General features: G+C 33.1%; 1 protein-coding gene and 1 long non-coding RNA gene across 3 annotated transcripts in view; one reads left to right on the forward strand and one right to left on the reverse strand.

The window, feature by feature from the left end:
- GRM7 (glutamate metabotropic receptor 7) overlaps positions 1-27,691 on the reverse strand; it is a 1,106,888-nt gene that overhangs the window by 903,925 nt on the left and 175,272 nt on the right. The window lies entirely within an intron of this gene.
- Positions 1-27,691, forward strand: part of LOC141551879 (uncharacterized) — a 72,817-nt gene that overhangs the window by 3,232 nt on the left and 41,894 nt on the right. The window contains exon 2 of the long non-coding RNA XR_012484990.1: positions 1,441-1,497. This is a non-coding gene — a long non-coding RNA (uncharacterized LOC141551879). The remainder of the gene's footprint in view (positions 1-1,440; positions 1,498-27,691) is intronic.

A 27,691-nucleotide genomic window follows, 5' to 3' on the forward strand; every position in this document is an offset into this window, starting at 1 on the left:
GACTGTATTCTGTGGGGCAGATCCCTTCACTTACCTTATCAGTAAAATGATGGTAAAATTTTCTATCCTAAAATCTCATGGAATAATTTTGAAGCTCTTAAGAAACTTCCAAGTTGGCAATATAGGTCTCTGTGCCACTGACTCATGAGCACAGAGGATCCAAAGGCTCGAGAATGCAGATTTATAGCTAGAAGGGACCTTACAAGTCATCTTTTTCCAACTCTCATTTTACAGAGAAGGCACCTAAATGAAGCCTCAAGAAATTAACTATTTTGTCCAAGGTCACACAATCAGTGTCAAAGCTGTGATCCAAACCATAGTATTTTTTACTCTACATGTACTTTCCTCAATATTCCATCACTCTGTGAAATCTAACAGTCATAATTTTGAACCCACTCTTATTACCTCTTAAATGTATTTATTTTTATCACTTTGAAAAGATCCCCTCTATGAAAACAACTACAGAAGATACATGAAGATTGAATAGAGTTTGCCTTGAGTTCAGGATGTTCAGTTCAGTTCAGCATGCATGTTACTTCCTTAGAAAACAGTTCTTTGTGTGACCTTGTCATCTTTTCATTTTGTTTCCCCTAGGTCTAAAACCAGAATTTGCTTTAAGGGTTTTCATACCTACTTGGTTTCCTGATAGTACCATGAGTTTCCAGTAAGGCACAAAATCATTCCATAATTTAAACTGCTTAGAGAATTGATTAGGACTCAGGGTAAATTATTTGTCTCTGTTCATAGAGCTATTGAGTGTCACAAGATAAATTTGAACACACATCTTCCTGTCTATAAAACCAGCTCCTTGGGCTTGTTCCATTATCATTCTTTGATTGAAAATTATTTGCAATGATATTGAGTTTGGAAGGTCACCTTCATGTCTGGTGAAACTCATCTGACAAATGTATGGGGCATGAATTGAACAATAAGAAACAGCTTGGCAATGTAGAACAGAGCTCTGCAATGGGAAGGCCTGGGGGAAAAAGCCTTCTGATGACTAATTTCTGTGGGATCTTGGACAAGTTCAATTAACCTCTACAGACTTTTGATTCCTTAAATATAGGGTGAAGGATTTGGACTACATGGCCTCCAATAATCCAGTTACCTCTAGTTCTAGGGTTCTATTATGGTGGGAAGATATGGATGGGCTACATTATACATCGAGTGATCTCTCATTGTGGAATATTATTCTTACTTTATTTTCCCATTAAGAATCTTTTCAATTTATTTTGAGATTGCACCCCCTTTTTTGCTGGGACTGGGAATATAGTGGCTATTTCTATGGCTGATCATATGAAAGTTTTAACCTGTTTTATTTATATGACCAGAGTCAATTTCCCATACTTCAGATACCCAGTATCCCTTTATTCCCAAGATCTCATCATCTGAGAGCTTTAACCTAGAGTGGACACTGTATGGGCTTTTTCTATATTGTAGCTCTAGATTCCTGATTTCAAGAAGCCTACCAGCCTGATGTGGAGATCACAGGAACATGTATGTATCACCAACACTTACCCATCAACAATTTTCAAGTAAATTATATCTTTCAAGGATCCTGAAAGATGGGGAGAAGAGATTGGATTGTTTTTACATTTCTTGAAGAGGGTGAGCTAGGAGAACTGTCTTGCCTAGGGTCCCACAGCCGATAAGTAGAATAGCTAGGATGTTTTAGAACTGAATTGTGATCAAATAGAAATTTTATGCACCTACTTTTCTTCATATTCTAGATGTTTCACTGTAGTCACATATATCAGTCAAGGAATATATTGCGATGCTTTCTTAGGCTGATACAGACACACTAACTTGTATGAACACTGAATCTGGTTCTAGTTCTGCTTAGTATGGTAAAGTATCTTCTCATGTGCCATTTCCTAGAGGCACAAAACTTTATGAATCAGATGCTACATATCTGCTGAAACTTCCATCATTACTATGCTAGAATGCTAGAATCATCAAGGAACTTACAATCTTAAGAGGGAAACATAATTTATACATGGGAAATATGTTCTATATCAATATATAATTATATATGTATATATCTACACACACACATATGCATTGTGATTCTATTAACAAATGTGCTAGTTATCCCTTCCAGACTCTCAAAACCTCTGCTATCTGGGGATGTTGGAGGACTCACCTAACAGCACCATTTCACCTACAACAGACTTTAAATCTTAATAGGAAAGAAAAAGATGTAGACTGGAATAGTGAGGTTCAGTAACTGAGTGAGCCTGATAATTGCCTAATTTGGGGCAGGTATGTGTCAAAATGGATAATGTGTCAGAAAGGAAAACCCAAGTTCAAATCTAGCTGTGTGAATCTGCATGTCACTATCTACCTCAGTTTCTTTATCTGTAAAGTGAGTCAGAAAGAGAAATGGCGCAAAACTCTCCAGCATTTTTGCCAAGAACACCCCTAGGATTAGGAAGAGTCAGGCACAGCTGAAACCACTGAATAACATGCCTAACTTCGGGCAAAAAGAGGTGATGCTACAGAGCCTCCTTATGTCCTTAGAAACGAGTCACCCTCTGCCCCTTACCAGGATTAGAATAGCAGAATATTTAGGCCAGAAAAAAAAAAAAAACAAACAAACTTGGCATTAACAAGCTCAATTTCTTCATTTTACAGATGAGAAAACTGAGGACTAGTGAGAGGATAATTTAGTCAAGGACATAGATATAAAACCACTCTGACTAATGAGCCAAATATCTCCTTGAAAAAATATTGAGTTAGACTTTCATAAAATATATTTATTGAATCCAAGCTAGTTTTTAAATGAGAAAATGTCCTATTTTTCAATCGATATGATTATGATCAAATAAGCTTGTGGGATTCAGAAAAATCTATGACCTTGCATTTGATACCTATGCTATACTTACTCAACAACAGAAGTATTTTTGTAGTATGAATCTACCATGTATTTCTCCAAATATACCTCGTTTACTTAAAATTTGATTACTATCATTTTTCTTCATCATATTTTATGATTTCCTTTTTCTTCATATCAGTATTATTTTCAAGTACACTTTGGTCCCTGTTCTAGACCTCAATATTATTTTACCTTTTTTGTTAATTCTTCCCTACAATTTCTTCTGCAACCTAATTTCCTTGTAGCAAGTGGCAAATAAGGAGCAATGGATGAGAATCTAGATTATTGGTATCTAGTGCCATTTATGGCACTATGCAGATGACCTTGAATAAGCCTCTTTGCATTTCAATGATTTGTATTATAAAATATATAAATGAATCATTAACAATCTTCTCAGTTCTGATATTACATTACTCTAATTCCTTTAAGGAAACTTTTGCTTGACTAATTAAAAACAAAGGAACTTAGAGCTAGAACCAGAAATGTCTTTAATTAAAGTTTTTTATTTTCAAAACATATGAATAGATAATTTTTCAACATTGATCCTTGCAAAGCCTTATGTTCCAAATTTCCCCCCTCTACTCCCTCCTATAGATAGCAAGTAATACAATATATGTTAAACATGTGCAATTCATCTATATAGATTTCTACAATTATCATACTGCACAAGAAAAAAATCAGATCAAAAAGGGAAAAATGAGAAAGAAAACAAAATGCAAACAGAAAACAACAAAAAGAGTGAAAATACCATGTTGTGATCTACACTCAGTTCACACAGTCCCTCTCTCCAGAGACCACTGGAACTGGCCTGAATCATCTCATTGTTGAAAAGAGTCACGTCCATCAGAATTGATCATCTTATAATCTTCGTGTTGCTATGTACAATGATCTCCTGGTTCTGCTCACTTCACTTAGCATCAATTTATGTAAGTTTCTCCAGGCCTCTGCTGATAGTTTATTATAGAATAATAATATTCCATAACATTCATATAGCATAACTTATTCAGCCATTCCTCAACTGATAGGCATCCACTCAGTTTCTAGTTTCTTCCTACTACATAAAGGGCTGCTTCAAACGTGCTACAAACTTCTGGGTTCTTTTCCCTTTTTTTAATGATATCTTTGGGAAACACGCCTAGTAGAAACATTGCTGGATCAAAGGGTATGCACAGTTTAATAGCCTTTGGGGCATAATAGAATCAGAAATCTTATCACTTAGGGCAGCAACAACTGAGATGTGGGGTATACAAAATACATTTTAGCATTGGAGTTAGTAACCTTGGGAAAGTTATACCAGTCTTGCCTCCATGATCTTTGAAGGAGGATGCTAGCCTGGGGAAAAGGCACAACAATGACAAGACCCAAGCTGTACTGGTTATGCCATATTGTGGTGTGGAACAAACCCCCCCACTAATACAGGGACAATGGTCACCCAAGTAGGAAGAATACTCCCTTCCATCTCCATTTCCCCTTCCCCATATTCCTTATCCTCTGCTAGTTATGGCTCTGATGGAGCCCCATCTTAAAATTCAATAAGCCTTTGATTTGTATTTGTCAGAGACCATGGCTACGTGATATACAAACATGCAGTTAATCTAGTTTAAAATGTACTTTTGTTGTCAAAACATGTAGATATCACTAAACAACTAATTCCACTGAATTTACAGAAGGGACCAAGTATTTTCATGTCATGAAAACCCAGATTGTTTATATCACTTCACATTTTTTTCCTCATGTAAATCTGAATTTAATAATCATGAAGGAATCAGAACACCCATTACAGAGTATCTGGAATAATTCCATAACATGGATAAGATAAGGGAGACTAGCCTAGGTCATGAAAGAAGATAACAAAATCCGTACTCTTTGAAATATTCAAATGTAGAAGATTCTTTTCTGTCAAGTATGATTTAATTACCTTCCTGAAAAGACAAAGGGATGAGTCAAATAAGCTCTTCTAGTTCCCTTCTGACTAAAACTTGTGTTTCATAGCACAATTATTTTCAAAGTCTGTTGCTGTTAGCTAATCAGCATCTATTTTGACAAGGCAACAGGTGTACCTCAAAGAAGAATCATTCTGAGACATAAAAGGTAAATTATTCATAGCATTTCTTTTCTCCTAATCTTAACTACATTTGGAATCATTCCCCTCTTAGCAACTGAAAAGAATCCATACTTCATCAGCAGCATATTTTCTGTCCAAACAAAGAAACTATCATCATCTTTTGATGGTATTATAATGAATAAAGATTTGCACCATGATATTGTCTAATATCCAAGTTATGGGATATAAACATACAATGTGGAAAGATAGAAAGAACTCCATATTTATAGATAAGAAAACTTGGGTTCCAATCCTGATTCTGGTGTTTACTAACTGTAAAAGTAGTTGAATTAATTGATCTTATACGTGTGTGGGTATGTGTGTGTGTGTGTGTTTGTGTGTACAAACAACATCACTTGATCCCTAATACCCCACTCCAATATTTCTCTTTTTCTATTGATTTCCACACTACATTTCTAGGACCTCAGAATACAGTGTCAGAGTCAGTGTCTCTCCCCTTCACCAACAATGTCTGATCAGTTGTCAAGTCCTGTTGATTCTCTAGAACATCTTTTACATATGTCTGATTTTCTGCACTCCCCTCAAAATCTTCCAAGGTGTCTATTGTATTCATATCCTAAATGACTCATGGTTTCTCATTATGTGGTCCATAGTTTCCATAGCTGACAAATAATCATCCCAGTACTCAGGAATGACTATGACACATCACTTTCCCGTTATTAGGTAATATTTGTATAGTGCTTTAAGGTTGGCAAAGTGCCTTACTTATGGAGTCTTATTTCACTGTCATAGCAACCCTGAGAGATAGAGGCTATCATCTCCATTTTATACATAAAAATATGGAAGCAGACAGAATTTAAGGCAAGTATTTTTCCTTATTTAAATAAAGTTTAAGGTACTAGCCCTGGTTCACATACCTAGTAAACGACAAAGGCTGGATTTGAACTCTGATTTTCCCGACTTGAGTCCTAATGCTCTTTCCATTGCATCACACAGTTGCCCTAAACCATTCATTAGCTTCCTGAAAACTATAGGTTAAAAAAGTCTCCTATTCTGGCATTTAATTACCTCTCTTATATGACTAGAACTTTTTACCCAGATTTATTTTATATGATTCTCTTTCTTGTACTCTATGTTTCAACCAATCTAGACTCTTAGCTATCCTATCTTAGCTTTCCCTGCTCCCTCCTACTTTTATGCTTTGGAAGAAGTTATGCCTCACATCTGGAATACACTATCCTTTAATGTTATTAAATATTTCTCATTTTAGGGTTAAGAAAAAAATACTGCTTCCTCATAAACTCTTTCCCGATTATGTCAATTGAATTGATGCTCTCTCTTAGGTTAGATACTCTCTATTGCTCCTTTCTCTCTATGACATTCTGCATCATATCATTTGGAATATGATATCACACACACACAGCCACTATGATAATTTAAGCTTTTTGAGAGACAGACCCAATATTTTTTTTTCATTTTTGCATTCTAAGAGTTTTCACAGTACTTTGCATATTTTCAGTAATGGATTCAATTAAAACAAATATTTATCTCTGAAGAACACTTCCCCATTTAACATTTTGTGATTCAAAGGAGAAGTCACAATCAATCACAGATAATGTCAGTCAGTGATGAGATACTGAAGAAATCATAGAGGCATAATGATGGACCTAATGGATAGAAAGTTATCTTTGGACCCAGGAAGAAAAAGGGTACGTTACTGGCTGTATGACCCTGACCAAATCAGTTAAGCTCTTGGTTCCCTGCGTCCCTATCTAAAACTACAAAATTTTCAGAAAATGTTGTACCTATACTAGTAGAAGGAATTTTATCATGTAGAAGAATCCAATACTAAAAAAAGTCACCGAAATGCATTTCAATAATGATTCTAAACAAATTCTAAAAGATAGAACCCAAGAAAAGATGAAGAGAAACATTTTTTTTCCAGGCAGGATAACTTAGAAGATCAGCAGGAAAGGTCTGTTGTATAAGGAATAAAGGGGAGTGCTCTTAAGATGTGCACAGTACAGCCCTTGCTCCAGGAAACCAGGAGCAGACTTAGAAATCACTGAACAAGCAACTGTGGCAGATGCTATCAGAGTACTCAGCCAACAGTTGGCAAGGGAATGAATCAAACAATTGATCAGAAGGAGATTACAGGGGTTTCTTTGCTAGCACAGAGGCAGGACCCTGCTAATTTGCCCATACTCAAATTTGGAGCTGCAGTCCTGGGTAGTACAGCCCCAGGGTCAGGAGGAGCACTAGTACACCAGAGTTTTACTGTTACAGTGGAGAGAGGACTCTTTTCAAAATAGAGTGATTGTGGTCACTCACAGACTAGAGCACAAGCAAGAAGAAGAGTAATACTTCTCTTTGCATCATAACACTTTAGAATAACTGAAAACTTACAGGTCCCTAAAAGTATCTCTGAAAAAAAAAAGATGGACAACACCTCTGAAGTTTGGGATGGTATGCCATCTATCCTGAACAGAGAGTCCTATTTTAATAAAAAATTAAAAGTCAAACAATAGGCTTAGGAAATGAGCAAATGAAAGTAAATTATTTTAACTACAGAGAAAGATTAAAATGAATACTCAGAAGATAACTAAGTCAAAGCTCCTATGTGTAAGGCCTCCAAGAAAAATATGGAAGATATCAAAAAGGATTTTGAAAATCAAGCAAAAATCATAGAGGAAAATTGAGAGTAGAAATGTTTGTGATATAAGAAAATCATGAAAAAAAAAACTTGGTAAAGAAGACCAAAACAAAATACTGAAGAAAAAAAATATTAAAAACCATATTAGGTCAAATGGGAAAAGAGGTAAGAGCTACCAAAAAGCAAAAGGAAGAATTTCTTTAAAAGTAGAATTATCAATAGGGAAAATAAAGGCACACAAATTCACTGAAGAAAATATCTATAACAAGTAGAATTTGCCAAATGGAAAGGAAAGTACAAAATCTCAATAAAGAAAATAATTCCTTATAAACTAGAATTAAACAATTGGAAGTCAATGACATTATAAAAAATCAAGAAACCATTACAACACAAAAGAATGGGGAAAAATTATAGAAGACAGTGTGAAATATCTCACTGGAAAAGTCACTGACTTGGAAAAGAGATCCAGGACATACAATTTTAAAAGCATTGGACCACCTAGAAGCCAGAATAAAAAAAAAAAACCTAGACATGATCTTCTAAGAAATTATCAAAAAAGCTACCCTGATATTCTAGAAACAGAGTATAAAATTGAAACAAAGAATCCACTGTTTGTCTACTAAAAGAGATCCCCAAATGAAAAAACTCTCAGGAATATTATAGTCAAATTCCAGAGCTCCCAGATCAAGAAGAAAATGTTTCAAACAGTCAGAAAGAAGCAATTCAATTTTGATGGAGCCACAGCCCAGATAGCACAAGATTTAGCAACTCTTACATTAAAGGATTGCAGGATTAGGAATATGATTTTCTGGAGGGCAAAGAAACTAGTATTGCAACTAAGAATCACCTTGAGTGGCGGGAATGATATGGTTCCTCAGGGGAAAGAATGGATATTCAAGAAAGTAAAGGACTTTCAAGTATGCTTGATGAAAAGACCAGAACTGAATGGAAAAAAAAACAAAACTTTCAAATATACAGACTGAAGAGAAGAAGAAAAAATGGTAAACAAGAACAAGAAATGTAAAGGACATAATATTGTTAAACTATTCATGGAAAGATGATACTTGACACTCATAAGAATCTTATTATTATTAGGTCAGACAGAGGGACATGATGGGGATAAAAGAAACAGATATTAGCTGAATATGAAGGGATGACATCTAAAAACAAAATTAAGTTGTGAGAAAGGTATATACTGGGAGAAAGGGAAAATGAGAGGTAAAATTTGGTAGATATCTCACATAAAAAGGCAAGAAATAGCTTTTACAAGGGGGGGGAATGGAGAAGTAATGGAGACTGAATGAGCCTTGCTCTCATCAGAATTTACTAAAAAACGAAATAACATACAGGGGTTCTCAAACTATGGCCCATGGGCCAGATATTGCCCCCTGAGGACGTTTATGTGGCCCACCAGGTTATGGCAAATGGGCTGAGAGGCAGAGACAGAGTCTGAGTTTTTGTTTTTCTATAGTCCAGCCCTCCAACAGTCTGAGGGACAGTGAACTGGCCCCCTATTTAAAAAGTTTGAGGAACACTGATTATATAGAAATCTTTCTTATTCTACAGGAAAGTAGGAGCAAGAAGGAAATAAGAGAAAGGGTAGTGTCTGGGAGGAAAGATTGGGGGAAAGGTTGTCAGAAGAAAAAAATGCTTTTGAGGAGGGAACAGGTGAAGAGAATAAAAAAGAATAAGTATAGGAGGAAATAGGATAGAGGGATATAAAGTTAGTAATAGTAATTGTGAAACAAAAAAAAATGAAACAAGTTTCTCTGATAAAGGACTCATTTCTTAAACAAAATAGAGAACTGAGTCAAATTTATAAAAATAAGAGCCACCATCCAATTAATAATCAAAAGATATGAACAATTTTCATATGAAGTAAACAAAAATATCAATAACCATATGAAAAATGCTTGAATTCATATTATTTGAGAATTTTCAAATTAAAATAATTCTGAAGTACTATCTAATACCTATTAGATTGATTAATGGGGCAGAAAAGGAACATAACTGGTGGAGGAGATGTGGGAAAAATGAGACATTAATGCACTGTGGGTGGAATTGTGAATATTCTATAGTACAATTAGGAATTATGTCCAAAGGACAGTAAAATCATGCATATATTCGACTTAGCAATAGTAACACTATATGCATTCAAAAAGAGATTTTAAAATAAAAAGGTAAAGACCTATTTATTTTTTTTTAATTTTTTTATTTTTTTTTATTATATATATATATTTTATAATATTATCCCTTGTATTCATTTTTCCAAATTACCCTCCCTCCCTCTATTCCCTCCCCCCGACGACAGGCAATACCATACATTTTACATGTGTTACAATATAGTCTAGGTACAATACATGTGTGCGAATATCATTTTCTTGTTGCACAATAAACATTAGAATCCGAAGGTACATGCAACCTGGGCAGACAGATATTAGTGCTAACAATTTTCATTCCCCTCCCAGTGTTTCTTCTCTGGGTGTAGCTACCTCTGTCCATCATTGATCAACTGGAAGTGAGTTGGATCTTCTTTATGTTGAAGATTTCCACTTCCATCAGAATACATCCTCATACAGTATTGTTGTTGAAGTGTACAGTGACCTTCTGGTTCTGCTCATTTCACTCAGCATCAGTTGATTTAAGTCTCTCCAGGCCTCTCTATATTCCTCCTGCTGGTCATTTCTTACCGAGCAATAATATTCCATAACCTTCATATACCACAATTTACCCAACCATTCTCCAACCGATGGACATCCATTCATCTTCCAGTTTCTAGCTATAACAAAAGGAGCTGCCACAAACATTTTGGCACATATATGTCTCTTTCCGCTCTTTAGTATTTCTTTGGGATATAATCCCAGTAGTAGCGCTGCTGGGTCAAAGGGTATGCACAGTTTGATAACTTTTTGGGCATAATTCCAGATTGCTCTCCAGAATGGCTGGATTCTTTCACAACTCCACCAGCAATGTATTAGTGTCCCAATTTCCCCCCATCCCCTCCAACAATTGTCATTATTTGTTCCTGTCATCTTAGCCAATCTGACAGGTGTGTAGTGGTATCTCAGAGTGGTCTTAATTTGCATTTCTCTGATCAGTAGTGATTTGGAACACTCTTTCATGTGAGTGGATATAGTTTCAATTTCTTCCTCTGAGAATTGTCTGTTCATATCCTTTGACCATTTATCAATTGGAGAATGGTTCGGTTTCTTATAAATTAGGGTCAGTTCTCTATATATTTTGGAAATGAGACCTTTGTCAGAACCTTTGTTTTTAAAAATATTTTCCCAATTTGTTACTTCCCTTCTAATCTTGTTTGCATTAGTATTATTTGTACAGAAACTTTTTAGTTTGATGTAATCAAAATCTTCTATTTTGTGATCAATAATGATCTCTAGTTCTCCTCTGGTCATAAATTCCTTCCTCCTCCACAAGTCTGAGAGGTAGATTATCCTCTGTTCCTCTAATCTATTTATTATCTCCCTCTTTATGCCTAAATCTTGGACCCATTTTGATCTTATCTTGGTATATGGTGTTAAGTGTGGATCCATATCTAATTTCTGCCATACTAATTTCCAGTTTTCCCAACAGTTTTTTCCGAATAATGAATTTTTATCCCTAATGTTGGAATCTTTGGGTTTGTCAAAGATTAGATTGCTATAGATGTACCCTTTTTTGTCCTTTGTATCTAATCTGTTCCACTGATCTACCGGTCTATTTCGTAGCCAATACCAAATGGTTTTGGTGACTGCTGCTATATAATATAGCTTTAGATCAGGTACACTTAGACCACCTTCCTCTGAGTTTTTTTTCATTAGTTCCCTTGCAATTCTTGACCTTTTATTCTTCCATATGAATTTTGTTGTTATTTTTTCTAGGTCATTAAAATAGTTTCTTGGGAGTCTGATTGGTATAGCACTAAATAAATAGATTAGTTTGGGGAGTATTGTCATCTTTATTATATTCGCTCGGCCTATTCAAGAGCACTGAATGTCTTTCCAATTATTTAAATCTGATTTTATTTTTGTGGCAAGTGTTTTGTAATTTTTCTCATATAATTCCTGACTTTTCTTTGGTAGATGGATTCCCAAATATTTTATACTCTCAACATTTGTTTGGAATGGAATTTCTCTTTGTATCTCTTGCTGTTGCATTTTGTTAGTGATATATAAAAATGCCGAGGATTTATGTGGATTTATTTTGTATCCTGCCACTTTGCTGAAATTTTGAATTATTTCTAGTAGCTTTTTAGCAGAGTCTTTGGGGTTTTCTAAGTATACCATCATGTCATCTGCAAAAAGTGATAGTTTAATTTCCTCATTTCCTACTCTAATTCCTTGAATCTCTTTCTCGGCTCTTATTGCCGAGGCTAGCGTTTCTAGTACTATATTGAATAGTAATGGTGATAGTGGGCAACCTTGTTTCACTCCTGATCTTACTGGGAAAGGTTGCAGTTTATTTCTATTGCATATTATGCTTACTGACGGTCTTAAATATATACTCCTGATTATTCTAAGGAATAATCCATTTATTCCTATACTCTCAAGAGTTTTTAGTAGGAATGGATGTTGGATTTTGTCAAATGCTTTTTCTGCATCTATTGAGATGATCATATGGTTCTTATTAATTTGATTATTAATATGGTCAATTATATTAATAGTTTTCCTAATATTAAACCAGCCCTGCATTCCTGGAATAAATCCTACTTGATCATAGTGTATTATCTTGGAGATGATTTTCTGAAGTCTTTTTGCTAATATCTTATTTAAGATTTTAGCATCAATATTCATTAAGGAGATTGGTCTATAATTTTCAAAGACCTATTTATACAAAGATATTTATAGCAATTCTTTTCTGAGTAGCAAAGAAATAGAAACTATGGGGCTGCCCATCAGTTGGGGAATAGATAAATAAGTTGTATGTTATTGTGATGAAATACTATTGCGCTATAAGAAATTATGAGCAAAAAGCTTTCAAAATAATTCAACAAGAAAAGCTCGTACGGGCCAATGCAAAGTGAAATGCACTGTGTACAAAATAATAGCAATATTATAAGATGATCCATTATGATTAACTTGGCTATTCTTAGCAATACAATAATTCAAGACAACTCTGAAGGACTTATAGAGAAAGAACTTATGGTGTCTGGACACACCATTTATCAAACTGGTTTTGCTTTTGCTTGAATCTTTTTTTTTTGTTTGTTTTCAGCCTATGTGTTCTTCTACAACATTAATATTATTGAAATGCATGGCATGACTGCACATGTCTAACTTAAATGGAGTTTCTTGCCTTCCTAATATAAGGTTGAGGTGAGACTGGAGAAGAAAAAGGGAGAGCATTTGGAACTCAATTTTAAAAGTGAATGTTAACAATTTCTTTTATCTTAACTAGGAGAAACGTTTTTTAAAATTACAAAGCTTATTCAAAGATATGAAGTTTATTGTTGTTCTCAACAAACTATAACCAACAAGAAATAATGGAATTAGAATACAGAAGTTTTAGGTAAAACCAAGATGGCAGAGTATAGAAAGCCATCAGCCTATATCTTCCAAAAGTCCTCTTCAAACAACTTTGAAATAAAACCTAAAATCAATTTTAAAATGGTAGAGCCAACAAAAGTTCATAGTGAAACATTTTTCCATCCCAAGACAATTTAAAGAGGTCAGAAAGACAGATCTGTGACATTGGATGAATGATATACCAATGGTAAATCCCTAAGCAACAGTAACATTTCTGTTTCCAAAGGAACATGAATTCTGAAAAGCAGCATGGAATACAATTCCAAGGAATCAGGGGTTCTTCATCACTAAGCAATAAAGTACAAACCAGAAGAGAAGTGACCACACCCTTTCCCTGATCATATCACCTTGATAGCACCAAAAATTTCCCAAAACCCATAGCAAGCCCTGATAAGAGTAGTGTGAAAAAGCATGAAACTTGGAATAGTGCTTCTCCTGTTTCTATCCCAGCAACTGAGCCTAATTTTAACATTAAGTTCAAACTCAAGAAATAGTGTGGAAAATGATAGAACAACAAATAATCAGATGATAAAAAGTTAATATGGTAAAAAGAAAGATATAGACACAAACCCATAAGACATTGAAGTCATAACAGCTATATGCAAAACCTTGAAGGAAAAATTTAAACTGAACAGAAGCCCAACAATAATTCCTGAGAGAGATAAATGTGATAAAGAAAATAACAGTGGTAGAGGAAAATCATTTAAAGGAATGATTGCAAAGGGAGGATCCTGAGATTTCAACAAACAATAAAATAAAATTAGAAGAATATTTAATGAAATGGAAAAATATCAACTATGCCTGATAAAAAGACCTGAGCTAAATAGAAACTCTGACTTTTAAGTATATAATTCAAGAACAGCATAAAAAAGGTAAAAACACAAAAGTGAAATCACAAGGACCTAATGAAGTTAAGCTCCATATGTGTATGTCTGTGATTAAGTATATATGGACTATATACTATGTAATATAGTAATTACACATATAGTATATCTACTTTAATTATTTAGATATAAGACTATATATTTGTGGACAATTATTATTTGCATTTATATGAAAATAATTAAATATAACTTCTAAGAACTTCATCATTATGAAGGTAGTTGGTTATACACAGAGAGTATAAAAGTGAATTATTTATGTTGGGATAACAAAAAAAGGAAAGAAAGATGAATGCTGTGGAAAAGGAGAGGAGGAAGAAAAAGATTTGGACAAATTAGAGATGTAACAGAGATTCACAAGAAAAGGCTTTACAGTGGAGGGAGATGGTGTGAGGGGCAGGTAATGACTGAATCTCACTGGAATCCAAACTGGTTCCAAGAAGGAAGTGTGTGTGTATGTGTGCTCGTGTGCCCGTATGTGTAGGCATATATATATATATATATATATATATATATATATATATATATATATATATATATATATATATATATATATATATATATATATATATATATATATATATATATATATATATATATATATATATATATATATATATATATATATATATATATATATATATATATATATATATATATATATATATATATATATATATATATTCATGCATGTGTCTATATGCATACATATACATATACATTCAATAGGTAATATAAATTGATTTTATCAATAGGGAAGTAAGATGGGAAGGGGATAACAGAAAGGGAGAGCTCTCCTTCCAAATTAGAAGAAGAATAAAATAAGGAAGTAGTAAGATACAAAACAGATTTTAGAGCAGGGATAGGATGAAATGAAAACAAAAAAAGAGAAGGATAAATAGAAGAAAATAGGATGCATGGAAATACACAATTATCGATCACAACTGTGAATGGGAATGGGATGAACTCACTCATAAAATAGAAACAGCAGAATGGATTAGAAATACGAATCCAACAATAAGTTATTAAAAAAAAAAAACACTTGAAACAGAGACATACAATTAAAATAAAGAGCCAGAACAGAATATAAATTTCTATTTTACCCACTGATTTTAAATCAGGACAGTTTTCTTTGATAATTTCCCAAAACATGATATATGTTCCCTTTCTTGGATCATAGCTTTCAGGTAGTACAATAATTCTAAAATTATTTTTCTTCAATCTTTTGCCAGGTCAGTTGTTTTTTTAAGAGATATTTTACATTTTCTTCCACTCCCACATCTTTTGATTTTGTTTTATTGTTTGTTGATATCTTATAGAGTCATTAGCTATCTAGTGCTCATTTTAAAATAAATTTTACAAGTAAAGTAATTTAAATATTTTCTTCTGTGTGTCAGATGAAATAATAAAAAGGGTAGCAGTCATGATCTCAGACAAAGCAAAAGAAAAAATAAACAAAATTGAAAGAAGTAAACATAAACACTTATATTTTGCTATAAGATACCATAGACAATGAATACCGATACAAACTATATACACATGTATACAAACACACACACACATATATATATATATATACATATAACACACACTAAATAACATAGCACACACATTTTTAAAGAAAAAGTTAAATTGATTACAGAAGGAAATAAATACAACGAAGAGGGGTACCTCAATTTTCCCCTATTATCACCACTAATTTTAATAATGTTTTAAAAATGCTAGCAAAAGTAATAAGACAAGAAAAGAAATTGAAAGAATAAAAATAGACAATGGGAAACAAAAACATCACTTTTCTTAGATGATATATTGATATACTTAGAAAATACTAGAAAAACAACTTTAAAAATAGTTGAAAAAATTAATAACTTAAGCAGATTTGCAGGATATAAAGTTAATCTGCATAATTTATCAGCATTTCTAAATACTATCAACAAAATCCAGTAGAAAATAATAGAAAGAGAAATTCAATTAAAATAAATTCAGACAATATAAAATACTTGGTAGCCTATCTGCTAAGTCAAACTCAGACTATATGAATATAATTATGAAATCCTTTTTATATGAATAAAGACAGATAAAAATTGGAGAGACAGTAATTTCTTATGGTTAGAATGAATCATTATTATAAAAATCCTAATTTTATCTGAGTTATTTTATATATTCATGCTGTACCAATGAAACTAACAAAGATTTATTTTGTAGAGCCAAAAGAAAACAGTAAGAAAATTCATCTATAAGGATAAAATGTTAAGAATATCAAGGGAATCAATGGGGAAAAAAAGATATGAAGAAAGATGCACTACCAATATCTGGTAAATTAATGGAATAGGTTCATGCCTAATATGTACTAATAGATGACTATACTAACCTAGTGTTTTAAGAAGCTCAACAAGACAAGTTTTTGTATTAGAACTCACCATTTGACAAAAATTTCTGAGAAAAATGGAAAACAGTTGAAAGAAACTAGATGCATATCAACATTTCACATTTACCAAACAAAAAATAGAATTATAAAAAGCAAAAGAGATAATTTTCATTATATGAAATTAAAAAGCTTTTGCACAAACAAAACAAATGCAATCAAAACTAGCAGGTAAAATGGGGGGGGCAGAGCAAAGAATGTAGCAAGTTTCTCTGAAAGGGTCTCATGTTTCAAATACATAGGGAACTGAGTCAGATTTCTAAAATAAATCAATTAATAATGAAAGCCACAAATGGTCAAAGGATATGAATAGGAGATTTTTTGAAGAAACCAAACTTATTAATAGTCACAAGAACTCTAACCCACACTGATTAAGAAATGCAAATTGAAACAGCTGAGATATCATCCAATACCTATCACATTGTTAATATGAAAGAAAAGAAAAAAAACATGCTGGAGAGGATGTAGAAAAAATAGGACACCAAGGTACTGCAAGTATGCACACATAGACATACATAGTGAGCAATAAATAGGTGGTTCTGTTAAAAAGTAGGATTTAGAATACTACTTCTGTCACTCTGACATCTCTTAATTCCTATAAGTCTCAGACTATTCTCAAAAAAGTTATTTCTGTTCATGGAAGTCTTCTTTGTTATGTGGAATTGTGACAATGAATGTTTAAGTGGATAACAGTCTGGGAGAGTCAGAAATTTCGTGCATGTACAGTTGTTGTTGTTGTTTTTTTTTTTTTTCATTAAAAGTTGCCTTTTTTGGCAGGAAAGGGGTAAGTTCAAAGTCTGGTGTGTTTTGAGATTAGTTGGGACATGTTATAGGCCAGTTAGGTTGATCTGGGGAATATCATTCTACCTGTACTACATGTGATGAGTTCCAGAGAGCAGGGTTCAGTACTCACCTACTAAGCCTGACACCTCTGCTCTTTATAGGATCATAGGTTTAGTCCTCTTTCCACTCCATTTGAAGTGGGGAAGCTCTTTAGCTCAAAAGACAAGCACAGAATACTATTAGAGAAGAATGATATATGAATATGTGTATATATTGATATATATATATATATATATGCATATGACAGCTTAAATCACAATAAATAACATTTATATAAAATAACATTTATAAATGTTCTTTTCTTTGAAAAGACTTAATAAACAAAAATTCACAGTATACTGAGCAAAATCCACGCTTGCCTGCCCCAAGACACATTTTGACAAATATTACTCCAATCCAATAAGAGTAAACTGGTTGTGATGCAGTATATGAATAGAAAGTTTTACCAAAAACCAAATGGAAATTCAATGACACATATCTAGATCTCTTAGGTCTTTGTCTACTAAGTGTATTTGCTTAGCCTCAGCTGTAGAAACTGTACAATATGAAAGAAAAAAAAAAAACACTAGATTTGGTTTCAGAGGTCATGATTGATCCAAGCTGAACATGTGACCTTGGACAAAGTCATTTGACCCCTTTAAATTTCAGTTTCTTCTCTGTGAAATGGGAATCAAGGTGGAAAAATGATATCTGACATTCTTTTCAGCTTCTAGTTGGGATAGAATTTATCAGATTCAACATGAAAGAATAAGTCTACTTTCAGAGATGTGCTAGAGTCAGCTTGTACTATATATTGAAAATTAATTATTAAATATTAAAAATGAGCATTTACCATCTCAGAAATTGGTAAAAGTTACAAATTAGGTTTTGATTTGTAGTTTTGTGGATAGATTTAGATATTGCTGGGCAAAATGTTTATAATATACACTTAACATAAGAGTTTCATGCATATATATTCTTCCAGAAAGCTGGTTGTTAAATATTTATTATCAGTCCTCTCATTTTTCTAGTGTTTTAAGGTTTAGAACATTTTTTTTTAAACAGCCCAGATAGGAATTGCAGGAGCTTATCTACCACATTTTCCAAAGGATCATACTGAGATCTAGAGAATTAAACTTACCTGGACTAGGTCATTTAAGTAGTAAATGCTCTTACTCTGCTGCCCCACAATTCTAAAGTTAAAACTGCTCTTTGGGCAGTTAAGTGTCAAAATCCTTTGCTGTTGTAATACAAGAGAGCTGGTGGAATACATGGGAGCCACCTAAGAATGGATCTCCTTTTCTGAGAGAATGATACAAGGAGATGGAGAGGCAGTTGCTGTTCTCTGACTGGGAGGCCCTTGCATTTTGTCTTACCTCTCTTCCTCCCTCTGCCTTCCATTTATCTCATTCCCAGTCTGCAACACCTGTGTCAGCAAAGGCTGCCTTGCAACTCCTTCAGATGTTATGATTCAGGGCTGTGGAGGCTCTAGGAGAATTGATCTATCCCTTAACACTTTGCCATTAGGGTTCTTCATTTTATCTTCATCCACCGTTAGTCTACTAATGAAAGCTCTAAATGCTTTCCTTCATTCTTTCTTTCAATGCTCAGTTCCCAACCTCTTATTCTTTATTATAGCCTCAAGCTATTTCCAGATATCAAAGGATATTTTCCCTAGGATCTATAAAAAGAATTGGAATGATTGACATCTACAGAATCCAATGAACCTTTAAACACTGCTACTGCGCAGCAATAGGGTGGCTCCTCTCCCATTGTTAATGGTCATTTATTCTGGTGTTTTTACCTTATTATAACATTTGAGATAATATCTATTTTATTTTTTTAATAAATGTTTATTCATTTTTTGTTTTTATATCACCTATATTTGCCAATGTATTTCTCCCATCTTAATTCCAGAGAACAGTTTTTTAATAAAACAAAAAGAGAGGATCAACTCACCAAAAATAATTATATCATAAAAATCTACATATTATGCACCTTTCCCCTAATTCCCCACCTTGGCAAAGGAAAAGGTGAGGGAGTAGAGGTTACATTCTCCTATCTCTTCTTTGAAAACAAACTTTATTGCTATAATTTTGTTTCTTCAGTTTTGATATCTTTGCTGTTGGGTTTTTTCCATATAAATTGCATCTATAGGCTGCTAAGTGATACGTGGGAGGAAGAACTGAAATTGGAGTTAGGAACTATTTAGTTCAAATCCAGCCTCAAATGCTTAATGACAATGTGACGTTGGAAAAGTTACCCTTTTTCTACCATAGTTTTCTCATTTGTAAAATTGGAAATAATAATAGAACCTACATGCCAGGGTTGTGGTGAGGATAAAATATGATAATATTTATGAAGCATTCTAAAAATCTAAAAACACTATGCAAATTGAAGATGTTCATTTTTTTTGTTCTTGCTGCAGTCCTCATATTTATTACTGTCTGAGTTTGTTTAGTTCACTTTTTATCAGTTCTCATGCATCTCGTGTGCCTTTGTGAAAAATGTATTTCAAACATGATTTAAAATCCTTTGCAAATTATTTTACATCATTTTAATTGTTGTTGATTGACTTAGACGATGATGGAAAAATGTTAATAATATACATTTAGCTTAAAAGTGTGGCATGCGTATATGTTCTTCCAGAAAGTCAGTTGTTAAATATTTATTATCAATATTCTCATTTTTCTAGTATTTTAAGGTTTGTGATACTTAAAACAATTCAGTCAGATAGGAATTGTCTTTTGACAATAGTCTTGTGTGTTGATGTGTTGGGGTGGTAAGAAAAATTCACTAATCAGTGACCAATCTTCTATTAATAGTTTCAAAATATCTTGTTTCCCTAAGGATAAAAACAAATGTTTCACTGTGGGTTTGAATATCCTTCAACACAATACTCCAAAAAATTTATATGAGAAAAGTCCAACAGTGGTATTAGAAAGCTGTATAATTGGCACAAAGCTATCTAGTCATAATGTAAGAATAAATGGAATCATAGTACATATATTCCTTAAGACAACATCAGGAGAACTAAAAGAACTACCTCAGATATCCCCTCATAGGTGGATGGACTCATTATGGAAAATATGGACACAAGTATAAAAAGACAGCCATGTGAAATCACGCAAAATGACAAAATGACAAATGTCAAAGTATCATAAGGTAACTTTAATGACAATATTTACTTAAATAAAAGATAACCTTACTTAGGAGCTGAGGAGAAAAAAACTGGGAAATTAAATTACTTTTGTAACATGGGGTATATTTTGTGAATGCATCCATCTGTGAAAGCATTAAAACTGTCACCAAAGTTTGCTAGTCTCCATCTTGAGACTGTTTTTCATTTTACAGTTCATTTTGACATGTCGTCTGTGTTCCCTGGGGAAGTTTAAATCTATTTCATTGCTATTTGCCCTTTCTAATATAAAAGCCAATAAGCTATTGAAGCAAAGCATCCCAAACAGTTTAGAAGAAAGTATAAAGGAAGTAGGTCAAGGATGACAGAGAAAATCATTGGCCAGAGGAATCCTGCCTTAAGGAGAACCTGAGCCCCACTCCCTCAAGAGCCAGTACTGGCTCTTCTTTGAAAGAACCTGAAAGTTTCCTTATTTCCATTTAATCCTGGGTGAACTAGATAATGCTGGATCCCTTCCAAATCGAATCTTTGGTTAAAAAAGAGGGGGGTCCCGATTCAACTCTCACTTCAAGATAGAGAGATGGAAAAATGCTGGCTATTTCTGTATATCATGATGAGCCATACTTTTATCCTTAGCACAGCATCTGTCAAAAACACTTTCCAAAATGGCAAAAAATGCATTTTAAAAGTTGAAAGAACTTCAGAGACTGGGTACACCTGCTATCTGTGGGTTGGCTTGGCCAGGAGGCCCACTGGAAATTAATTGAACAGAAGTGAGCTAATGCCTCCTGCTAAGCTTAGTTGAAGAGAGCTCAGCTGAATGAGATTCTATTCTCTGTCATGTGAAGCTGTAGTTGGGCAGTGAACAGAACAGGACTGCTTCCTCTGGAGGGGCAGGAAGAAGTAGGTTCATTAAATTGTTCAAAATTGAAAACCCAGTGCACTGGGGAAGAGAAAAAAAAAGCTACATCCAAATGTTTCAAAAAGCAAAATAAGCTTAGGGAGAAAGCTGCCTTTGACAAAACCTTACTGACTGGTCTGTCCATTTACTTGACAGCTGTTTCTTTAGTACAAGCTTACAAATTGCTTTTAAAAAACCTTTTCACTAGGCCTTAAGAATTTCATTTAATTTGCAAATTGGCATTTGCCTCACTGATATTTGTTAACAATGGCTACCTCTCAAAGGCATTTGGACTTCTACCCCCCTTATCAGAGGAACAAATAGTTACCATTATGAATATATCTATTAGGGACCAAAGAGGACATTTAGTCAAATCCCTTTATTTTATAGCAAAGATCAAAGCAAATATCATACTTGAAATTTGATCCAAGTTCCTCTGATTCTAAAGCTAGTGTTCATTCCACCTTTCCTGCCTATCATTCACAGAATTGTTGTTATTGTTGTGGGTAAAGCTGCACTTTGTTAAAAAAAAATGTATTGCCTTAAGAAAAAAAAATCCAACCAGAAACATATATATATCTAAAGGAAAATGACTGAGGCAGTAAGGCATAGTGGATTGAGGACGAGTCTGGGAGCATGGGCTTATCTGCTTACTGTGTACTATCTGGACAATGACTGAACAACTTCATTATAATTCATATGGACTGCTGCAATAGTTTTCTAATAGGATTTTCTTACTCAATTCACTTGTACTTTCCAATATGTTTTTACAGTGCTATCAGAATAATATACACACATATATATATGTATATACATATACATATAGTGCTAAAAATAATAATAAATTATTATATCAATATGTACAAATAATTTATTGCATATCATATGTGTATTTTATGTATTATATTATAAATATATATATATATAATATATATATATATATATATATATATATATATATAGAGAGAGAGAGAGAGAGAGAGAGAGAGAGAGAGAGAGAGAGAGAGAGAGAGAGAGAGAAAGGGAGTCATATCACTTCTTTAGTTAAAAATCTTCAGTAACTCCCCATTACTTCCTGATTAAATCTGAACTATTTTTGCTTGGCATTCATATTCTTGAGCTTTAGAACATGCAATGGAGTTGTCAAAGATCTGCCTGGTTTTAAGGCCCTTTACATACTGACAATGACACCCTGGGAAAATCCCTGAACTTATAACTGATTTCAGGCAACTTTGAAAGTTAAAGTATCAGGTAAGATGCTGATTGGAAGTCTCACTTGGATAAAAAAAAAAAAAAAAAAAAAAAAAAAAACAAAAAACAAAAAAAAAAAACCTAGATACGGTTTAAGAATAAGAGGAGAGAAAGAGAGAGAGGAGGGAGGAGAGAGAGAGAATAAAGGAAGAAACAGAGAGTGAAAGAGAAATGGATAAAGAGACAAAGAGAAATAGGCAAAGAAGCAGAGTTGCAGACACAAAGAGACATAGACTCACAGTGAGACAGAGAGATAAAGTGATAAAATAATAAATATTATAAAAGATAACAGAATTGTAACAATATACCTATTGATGACAACTATGTAAATGACAACCAGTAATAACACAACCTCTAAAAAATATTCAGACTAAAAACTGTTGCGAGAGTGGTGAAAACAAATGATATTTTTATCATTAGCTTGTTAGTTAATATGTTTGTTTCTTTAAAAACTGCTGCAAATAACAGTTTATAATTTCAAATGTGATTATGAGAGTATCTCCCTAGAATTTTGAAAGTTTTTAATGATTATTTATATTTATAATTTTTTAGTTAATTATATATATATATGTGTGTGTGTAAATATATGTACATATACATATATATACATATATATATACATATATATACATATATATATATATATATATATATATATATATATATATATATATATATATATATATATTTGCTTAGAATTCCCTAGGAACCAGATTCAAAGCAAAAAAAAAAAAAAAAAAAAAAAAAAAGGGGAAAGGAAACAGCTTAGTAGCTATTGGATCTATCAATAGTTTACCACTCCTTTGAATTTCTACATCTTATTCATGTAGACTAATGGTGATTTACAAGACTAAAAAAAAAAGTCTCTCAGAAAATAAAACATTTTTTTTAAATATGAATGAAAATTGAATATGGGTATAAGTATGTTCCTTTGGTTTCCCATATGCACAGGAGCTAGCATTTGTTAAATGGTGTTCTAGTGACCTGAATTAGCAAATATGTTATGAAAATTTGTTCCTGGGGTATATAATAATATGTGCCCTGGTAAATCTGGCTGAAAATTTAAAATTATATTTGGCCTAATGACAGGACTGAAATTATATGATTGGTCAAATATTTTCTGAGTTCAATACTGCTCATAAAATAAATTCATTCCATTATGGTACATGAAACTACTTACCTTTGAGAATATTTTGATTTAGACACAGATTTGCAATTCTAGCAGTACTATAATGCAAAATCAGAATTAAACTCTGAGCATTTTGCTCATGAATTCTGACATGAACAAAATAGGTAGATCTTATGTTTGTTTAATCATTTGAGTAATTCAAACCGAAGCAAAATTTTAAAACTTCTTTAGCCTAATATCAAATAACGGAGTGGCAATGAGGAATTCTGGCAAAGAGAATGTAATAGAAAATTATTCCTAAAACAGGGGCAATACTTTCAGTTGTACAACCTAGTACAAGTACAAGACCATGATATATGACATAGCAAGTAAGAAGATGGCAAGATGGAATTGCAATTTGGAAAACCTTCCCATCTGGCAGTCTGTGTGTGTGTGTGTGTGTGTGTGTGTGTGTGTGTGTGTGTGTGTGTATGCAGTCTGCTATACAGGGCATGATCAATAACAGTGTTTCATTGGATTAAACTACTAGTTGTCTCACCATAGTTTTTATTCTAATGTTTGGACATCAATTATATCCCAAATAAAGTCTGCCTATGGGAAAAGAAAAAAAAGAGCATTTTCAGGAATTAAATATAGCATGTGTTGATTTACATTCAATCTCCATAGTTCTTTTTTCTGATTGTAGATAGAATTTTCAGTCCAAAATCTCTTGGAATTGCTTTGGATTACTCAAAGGCTGAGAAGAAGCAAGTCTGTCATAGCTGATTATTATACAATCTTGCTGTTTTTGTGTACAAAATATGCCTGGTTCTGCTTGTTTTGCTCTGCATCAGTTCATGTAAATCTTACCAGGCCTTTCTGATGTCAGCTTGTTCATCATTTATTATTTTTTTTTGGTAGAACAATAATATTCCCTTATTTTCATATACCACAACTTGTTCAGCCGTTCCCCAATTGAGAGGAGAAAAGAGCTGCTACATTTTTGCACAGATTGGTCCTTTTCCCTCCTTTATGATTTCCTTAGTTTACAGACCAATAGTGGCACTGCTGGGTCAAAGGGTATGCAGAGTTTTACAATCCTTTGGTTATAGTTCTATATTGGTCTCCATTAAAGTTGGGTCATTTCACAACTCTACCAACAATGCATTAATGTCCCGGTTTTCCCACATCCTCACTAACACTTATCATTATCTTCTTCTGTCATTTTAACCAATCTGAGAGGCCCAGAGTTGTTTTAATTTGCATTTGTCTAATCAATAGTGATTTAGAGCATGTTTTAATATTTCTATAGATGGCTTTAATTTCAACATCTGAAAACTGTCTATTCATATCCCTTGACCATTTATCAATTGGGGAATGACTTGCCTTCTTATACAATTGAAATAGTATTTTTAATATATATTAGAAATAAGATCTTCATCAGAAACACTAGCTATAATAATTTTTTTTACCAGATTTATACTTCCCTTTTAATCTTGTTTCTGTTGGGGTTTTTTTGTGCAAAAAAGTTTTTAATTTAATGTAATCAAAGTTGTTTATTTTGTCTTTCATACTGTTCTCTAGCTTTTCATTGGGCATTAATTCCTTCCTTCTCCAAATATCTGATAGGTAAATTAGTCTTTACTCTCCTAACTTGTTCATGGTATTGGCTTTTATGCATAAATCATGCATCCATTTTGACATTATATTCGTATGGGGTGTGAGATGTAGATCTATGCTGTGTTTCTGACATTATTTTTCAGTTTCTCCAGCAATTTTGGTCAAATAGTGAGTTTTTCTAGAAACTGGGGTTTGGACAATTATTAAATACCAGATTGTTATGGTGACTTGATTATTATGTCATGTATATAATCCATCCCACAGATCCACCACTCTATTTCTTTGCCAGTACCACATGGTTTTGAAGGCTATTGCTTTAAAATATAGTTTTAGGTTTCATACTGCTAAGCCACCAATGTTTGCATTTTTTTTCCATTAATTACCTCGATATGCTTGACTTTTTATTCTTCCAGATTTTTGTTATTTTTATTTTTTTAGTTCTATAAAATAATTTTTGGCAGGTTGATTGTATGTCACTGAACAAATAGTTCAATTTAGGCAGAATTATCATTTTTATTATATTAGCTTAGTCTACCCATTAGCAATTAATATTTTTTCAATTGTTTAGAACTGACTTTATTTGTGTGAGAAGTGTTTTGTAATTGTGTTCATGTAGTCTTGGGTTTCTCTTGGCAGGTAGTCCCCCAAATATCTAATTAATTTTGTCAATTTTCTGCAAACAATGATAGTTTTATTTCCTCATTGCATATTCTAATTCCTTTCATTTCTTTTTCTTTTTTTTTATTGATAAAGCCAACATATCTAGTACAATGTTGAACAATAGTGTTGATAATGGACGTCCTTGTTTCACTCCTAATCTTATTGGTAGTGCATCCTAGCTTCATTCCATTACAAATAATGCTTGTGTTGGTTTTAGATAGATACTGCTTATTATTTCAAGGAAATTCCCCCTTTATCCCTATGCTCTCTAATGTTTTTAAGAGGAATGGGTTCTTTATTATGTCAAAAAGCTTTTTCTGCATTTATTGACATTATCATATGATTTCTGTTGCTATTAATAAGATTGATTATGGTAATAGTTTTCCTGTTATTGAACATAATATTTTTGCCTTCCTGGTACAAATCTGACTTGGAGATAATATATTATTCTGATGACAAGTTGGTGCAATAGCTTTGCTTATATTTTATTTTAAAAGTTTGCATCAATATTCATTAGGAAGATTGATCTGTAATATTCTTTCTGTTTTGACTCTTCCTGGTTTAGCTATCAGTACCATATTAGTCATAGAAGAAATTTGACAGGCTTCCTTCTTTACGTAATTTTCTAATTAGTTCACATAGTATTGGGATTAATTGTTCTTTATGTAGAAGTTTGCATTATTTTTTTCCCTTGGGATCGTATTTCTGATGTTTTGGTATAATGTTGCTTAGGATTTTCCTTGAGATCTCTTTCCCAAAGTGATCAATGGATTCTTTTAATGAGTATTTCCTCTTCTGTTTCTAGAATATTAGGGAAATTTTTCTTGGTAATTTCTTGAAGAATGCTATTTAGCCTTTTTCTTTTTTGGTCATGGCTTTCAGGTAGCCCAGTAATTTTTAAATTGTCAGTTCTGGATCAATTTTTCAGGATAGCTATTTTTCCAATGAGGTATTTCACATTTTCTTCCATTTTTTCATTCTCTTTAGTTTGTTTGACCAATTCTTGCTATCTCATAGAGTCATTAGTTTCCATTTGTCCCATTCTAGGTTTTAATGTGTGATTTTCTTCAGTTAGTTTTTGTAATTCTTTTTACATTTAATTAATTCTATTTTTGAAAGTGTTGTTTTCTTCAGTGAAATTTTTTTTTGCACTTGAGCAATTATATTTTCTAAGGAGTTATTTTCTTCACACAATTTCCCCTTCCTTTTCCAAGCTATTGACTCTCTCTTGCATACCACATATTTCTTTTCTCATTTTTCTTCTGCCTTTCTTACTTGCCTTTTCGAGCTCATTTGCTCTTTTATGAGCACTTCCAAGAAGCCACTTATAGCTTGGTATCAATTCATATAACTCTTTGATATTTCCTCTATGGACATTTTGTTCTCACCTGAGTTTGGGTTTTGGGTTTTCCTATCACCATAGGAGCTATCTATGTTTCTTGATCATTTTCTTTCCTTTTCTTTTGATATTTCCCTCTTTTTTTTTTACTTTTGTGAATAAGCTCTGTTCCTGGACTAAAATGGCACTGCCCTAAGCTTGCTGTGCAGCTCTGAGCCTTGGCTCTGAGCATAGGGTCCCTTTGTGTTTGCAGGGAATACCTTTGCAGGCCCTTTTTAAACACCCTGATTTTCCAGCATTTTGCCTTCAGAGTAGGTATTGTAAACTGCTCTGCTCCTCTACTGAGCCAGGATTCAGTGTCTTGATTGCGGATTTGCTATGATTAAGCTCCTCTCACTGACTTTTCCAAAGTCTGTCTGAGTTGGGTTGA

Source organism: Sminthopsis crassicaudata, chromosome 1, assembly GCF_048593235.1.
Source record: "Sminthopsis crassicaudata isolate SCR6 chromosome 1, ASM4859323v1, whole genome shotgun sequence".
NCBI classification, from domain to species: domain Eukaryota; kingdom Metazoa; phylum Chordata; class Mammalia; order Dasyuromorphia; family Dasyuridae; genus Sminthopsis; species Sminthopsis crassicaudata.